The sequence below is a fragment of the Puma concolor genome, chromosome A1 (assembly GCF_028749965.1).
Source record: "Puma concolor isolate L17-30 chromosome A1, mPumCon1.1.hap2, whole genome shotgun sequence".
Classification (NCBI taxonomy): Eukaryota; Metazoa; Chordata; class Mammalia; order Carnivora; family Felidae; genus Puma; species Puma concolor.
In genome coordinates, this window is record NC_141667.1 from 52,713,656 (window position 1) to 52,719,843 (window position 6,188).

Here is a 6,188-nt window from a genome sequence, read left to right on the forward strand (position 1 = left end):
TCATATAAAGGTTCCCCAACTATATGTCCGAAAGTGGGCATCCCCACAATTCTACATTGCAACTAACTCTGAATTGGGCCAAAGACTTATAGCATGACAGGTTCATCCTTGATTTTCCATCAACCTCAGCAGTGATTAATATTCCACTATCCTTGGTAACTTTTCTCCTGCTGGTAAATTCTATTGAAAAGATTCATTCAAATTAGTTTCAGATCAAAGGTCATATTACCATATATTCTCACTGTTTTACATACTAATGTTTCTGAAACTGTGGTGCATCTTACATTTGATAAATACCTTTAGTGAGATATTTTAAATCTCCATATGCTATTATTTAATTTATAAATGCAGTGTATAATTGATGAAATCTTAGAACTCAAGGTATTTGGTAATGTTACCCTTCATATTACCGGTTCTCAAGTACATTTTACGGCTCTGGCTTCATTATTTCACTGCATTCATGCCACTTAAAAGAGCTAAAGAGTGAGGTCTTTAAGAACTGTGAAAATCAACCAAATCCTGAGCATCACCCCTGAGCTAGAGGGGTATTAAGCCTGGTTTGCACAGACATGCCTGGCCTGCCCTCTGAAGCTCCCATACAAAAACAACAGAACCTTTTCCCCCAAGAGAAGCTGCCAGAATACCATCTCCACATCTGGGGTGGAGTAGTGGCTAATTTTGCACAAAGAGTGAGTGTCTATTTGACTTTTTGCCTGAATTCTCCTGGCTTCTCCATCAACTTCAATACGTTGAGGAGTTGGTTTTCATATCAGGGAAAACCTCAAGTCCATTTGATCCTTTTTATTCCTTTTCTCTCATTTAAATTTATAAGTAATCATTGCAGGGTTTTAAATGAGGCTTTACCCAATTTCCCCACATGCATTCAACATTTCATTTGCTGAAACCATTGGTATGAAGTTTAAGAATTTGGGACAAAAAAAGTTTGCATTTTTTTTCCAACAAGAACCTCATTTCTAAGGCATATGAACATGTGATCAGAAACAAGTTCATATCTGATATGAAAACATACTATCTCAAATTATTTTTCTTACAACAAAAGCGTAAGTATATCTCTCTGATCTGGAAGTCAGGTTGAATTATCATAGATTTACAAAGAAAAGACTTCCTTCTCTTGACCAATCAACTACAAACTATTAATCTAACCTTTAGAAAGTTAAGTGACCTTCTGTAAGACCTACAAATTTGGCACAAAAACAGACAGATCAATAGAACAGAATAGAGAAGCCAGTAATGGACCCACAAACATATGGCCAACTAATCATTGACAAAGCAGGAAAGAATATCCAATGGAATAAAGACAGTCTCTTCAGCAAATGGTGCTGGGAAAACTGGACAGCAACATGCAGAAGAATGAAGCTGGACCACTTTCTTACACCATACACACAAATAAACTCAAAATGGATGAAAGACCTAAGTGTAAGACATGAAGTCATCAAAATCCTCGAGGAGAAAGCAGGCAAAAACCTCTTTGATCTTGGCTGCAGCAACTTCTTACTCAACACGTCTCTGGAGGCAAGGGAAACAAAAGCAAAAATGAAATATTGGAACTTCATCAAAATAAAAAGCTTCTGCACAACAAAGGAAACAATCAGCAAAACTAAAAGGCAACCAACAGGATGGGAGAAGATATTTGCAGATGACACATCAGATAAAGGGTTAGTATCCAAAATCTATAAAGAACTTATTAAACTCAACACCCAAAACACAAATAATCCAGTGAAGAAGTGGGCAAAAGATAGAATAGACACTTCTCCAAAGAAGACAACCCAGATGGCCAACTGACACACGAAAAAATGCTCAATATCATTCATCATCAGGGGAATACAAATCAAAACCACAATGAGCTATCACCTTACCCCTGTCAGAATGGCTAACATGAACAACTCAGGCAACAACAGATGTTGGCGAGGATGCAGAGAAAGAGGATCTCTTTTGTATTGTTGGTGGCAATGCAAGCTGGTCAACCATTGTGGAAAACAGTCTGGAAGTTCCTCAAAAAATTAAAAACAGAACTACGCTATGACCTAGCAATTGCACTACTAGGCATTTATCCAAGGAATACAGGTGTGCTGTTTCGAAGGGACACATGCACCCCCATGTTTATAGAAGCACTCTCAACAATAGTCAAAGTATGGAAAGAGCCCAAATGTCCATCGATGGATGAATAGATAAAGAAAATGCAGTATACATATACAATGGAGTATTACTCGGCAATCAAAAAGAATGAAATCTTACCATTTGCAACAACGTGGATGGAACTAGAGGGTATTATGCTAAATGAAATTAGTCAGAGAAAGACAAATATATGATTTCACTCATATGAGAATTTTAAGACACAGAACAGATGAACATAAGGAAAGGGAAGCAAAAATAATATGAAAACAGGGAGGAGAACAAAACACAAGAGACTCTTAAATATGGAGAACAGAGGGTTACTGGAAGGGTTGTGGGAGGGGGGATGGGCTAAATGGGTAAGGGGCATTAAGAAATCTACTCCTGAGGGGACCCTGGGTGGCTCAGTTGGTTGGATGTCCGACTTTGGCTCAGGTCATGATCTTGCGGTCCGTGAGTTCGAGCCCCGCATCAGGCTCTGTGCTGACAACTCAGAGCCTGAAGCCTGTTTTGGATTCTGTGTCTCCCTCTCTCTGACCCTCCCCCGTTCATGCTCTGTCTCTCTCTGTCTCAAAAATAAATAAACGTTAAAAAAAATTTAAAAAAAAAAAAGAAAAAGAAATCTACTCCTGAAATCATTGTTACACTATATGCTAACTAATTCGGATGTAAATTTAAAAAATAAAATAAAAGACATATACATTGATAATGACTAGGATTCATTGGGATTATGTATTAGGTATGCTTTTGAATATTAGGAATATTTTGTGAGGAGACTGCTGGAATTTATACCATTATATCTATTTAAATTAAGAGAATCAAAATTTGGAGCCCTCAATAGTTGTTGAAGTATAATGTAGTATGTACCCTATCTATAATTATTCAATTGCATTAAATAGGAAAGCCAATTAATTCCTATTATGGGTTTATTATGTATCAACCCCTGGGGAGTAAGTTAGGTTGAATATGCATTAGAATTGATTCACTCAGACCTAGTTAATTTCACCTCTGCCACCTTTTCCTGGCTATTTGAACTTGAAAAGCTACTTGATCTCTCAGTCTTAGTTTCTTATTCTGAAAAATAAGCAAAGTAATATCTGCTTTACATGATTATTATAAGTTTCCTCTCTATATATCTGTATCTCATATGTATGCATGTATATCTGGCCTAATACTTAATGGAAGTTGTTATTACTGTACTCTACCCAACCCAGCCATAAACTCAGGTACCACATCTAACAGCTTTCATTTTGCCCATCAGTATGAGAATTGGACAATGTATTTCATCTCATAGGCTACTATCATTTATCATCTCACTTTCAGTCTCTTTTTGATTAAGACAAGCTCAGGGAATAGGACTAAAAATTATAAAAATTCCTAATTTCAAGGCCAATGTAACTGTGTGACAGAAATTAGTCCTGTAATTGCCTATTCCTTTCAGCTGGGGAAAGAAAGTCTAGAAAAACTTACAAATCCTTCCCTGTAAAAATCTCCCCTAGCAACTCCTTCATCAAAACCTCCTGTAAATAACTGGCTTGGTATCAAGGAATCTTATTCAAAGATTCACAAAGAAAATTATAAAAGCTGTCAATATTATAGCTAGATACTATGCAGAGAAAAAGAAAATGAAACAGGGAAAGCAAAGTAAAACAACAGTCAACAACAAAAAATTGCCATGGAGAATATAAAAGTATGACCAAGATTTCATTGTGAACTGGCACAACAAAACTACCTCATGAAGCAATCATTGCTAAAATGCAGAGATCATGTCAGAACTCTAAAGCCTAGAAAAGTGTTTGGTGTAAGGAAAGAAATGGAGGATAAGTGAGAAGCCAACAACAACAAAAAATGAATCTGACCTGAGAAACAACACAAGGAAGAACAAAAGCTGCTATAAATGCAGTAGACTACAGAATATAGGAATAAGAAATTTTAAAAAGTATTCATGAGAGAGAAATTAATGATCTCAAAGGCAGATGGGATTGTCCAGTATGTGTATAATTGGAGCCTTTTATGAGGAAAATGGAAATAGGCAAGTAAAGCAGATATTGAAAATTATTAATTAAACAATTAAAGAAAAAAAATTAAACACAGAGAAAGAGTTGGATATATAGTTTGAAAGGGTAGTCTATGTTCTATGAAAGAGGTGACACAGAATAGCCAACATGATGACATAACCTCATGAAGTTACCACATATCAAGGATAAAGAGGGGATCCTTTAGGCAGCCAGAGAGAAACTATTCAGGTCTTGGGTAAGGTGGGAAAATGGCTTCAGCAAATGCTCAAAGAAAGGTAGCATTGCCTTAAAAATCCTCAAGAATAGAAAATATGGTTTAAGAACCTGGCCCCTAGCCAAACTATGAACTGCATTTTGGAAAATACAAGAACTTCTGGAATAATGGTCCCAAGAGTCTTCACTGAAAGTTCTGTTGGAGGAAAAAGATCAGCTCACCCAAAGAGGATTATAAAAATTACAGCAAAAAGAGTTGTGGTGAGGTCTGAATCTATTCATTTGCAGGAATGAGACTAAATGTCATGTAGGGATAACAGTTTTAGTGCAAAATACACATTTTATTATCCTGACAAAAGTTGGGAAGAGAAAAGGGACAAATAGGGTAGGTGATATAAATACAGTGACTATCTTATGTTTTATAGCCCAGAATGATGAAGTGAACACCACAAGTCTAACAGAACATAAGAAAACACCAAAGATAGTACTGTATACTGGGTGGTGAATAAAGGGGAAAAGAGAAGATATACTAGTTTTTTTTTTTTTTTTTAATTTTAATGTTTATTTATTTTTGAGAGAGAGAGAGAGTGAGAGAGACAAAGCACAAAGGGGGAAGGGCAGAGAGAGAGGGAGACATGGAATCTGAAGCAGGTTCCAAGCTCTGAGCTGTTGGCACAGAGTCTGACATGGGACTCAAGCCCAGAAACGTGAGATTCTGACCTGAGCTGAAGTCAGTGCTTAACCTTTTGAGCCACCCAGACACCCTAAAGATATACCAGTTTTATAATGCTTATAACTAAGTTGATAGATACTATTAGGTAGAGATTTAATAGTTATTACTAATGTTACAGTTAAAGTAATTAATTACTTACACATTAAGTATAAGCTTTCCAAGTTACAAAACAAATATTCACAAAAATAGAGAACATTAGAAGTTTAAAAAATACTAACAAAAGGCCCCATGCTCTTTACTTTAAGCTTATTAAAACTTAGAGTAGACATGGCTACTTTTCTATGTTAGATCAGTATTGTTTATATAGTCCAACAATCAATAAACTAAATGCCATTTAAGTAATCACTGCTACTTTTCCCTTGAAGCTCTATCAGAAAATCTCAGCATATTAAAAGACAGATAAAGCTTTTTTTTTTTTGTCCCTGGAAATTATGTAATTTTTTCATCAACAAATCAACTAAATAACACCCAAATTAATGTCAATTTCTTAAATAAAAGTGCCACTTGGTTTTCTTGGAAGTTCTGGAAGACTCTTCTGAGTCAAGTGTACATTTGCGCATATGGTGTATTGACTGACAGTTATGAGACTTGTTATTTGAGCAAATGACAACATGTGCCAAGTCTCCAACCCTTCCTTCCCTTTTGCAGGAGGGTGGTGAAGAGATATCAATTCACTAGGGCTGCTACGACAAAGTGTCACAAACTGGGTAGCTTAACCTACAGAGATTTATGGCCTTATAGTTTCAGAGGCTAAAAGTCCCAGATCAAGGTGTTGGCAGATTCGGTTCATTCTTGAGGGCAGGAGAGAGAATTTGGTTCATGACTTCCTCCTTTTTTGTTTTGTTAGCAATCTTTTATCTGCCTTGGCTTATAGACACGCTATCTTGATCTCTGCCTCCATGTTCACATGGTGTTCTTCCTCTATGTGTGTATGTACACATTCCTCCTTTTCATGAGGGTACCAGTCAGATTAGGAACCCACCTCCTTTAGTGTGACCCTATCATAACTTGACTAATTACACCTGCACACTTCTTTTTACAAATGAAATCACATTCTTAGGTAATAGTTCAGACTTCACATATGAGTTTTG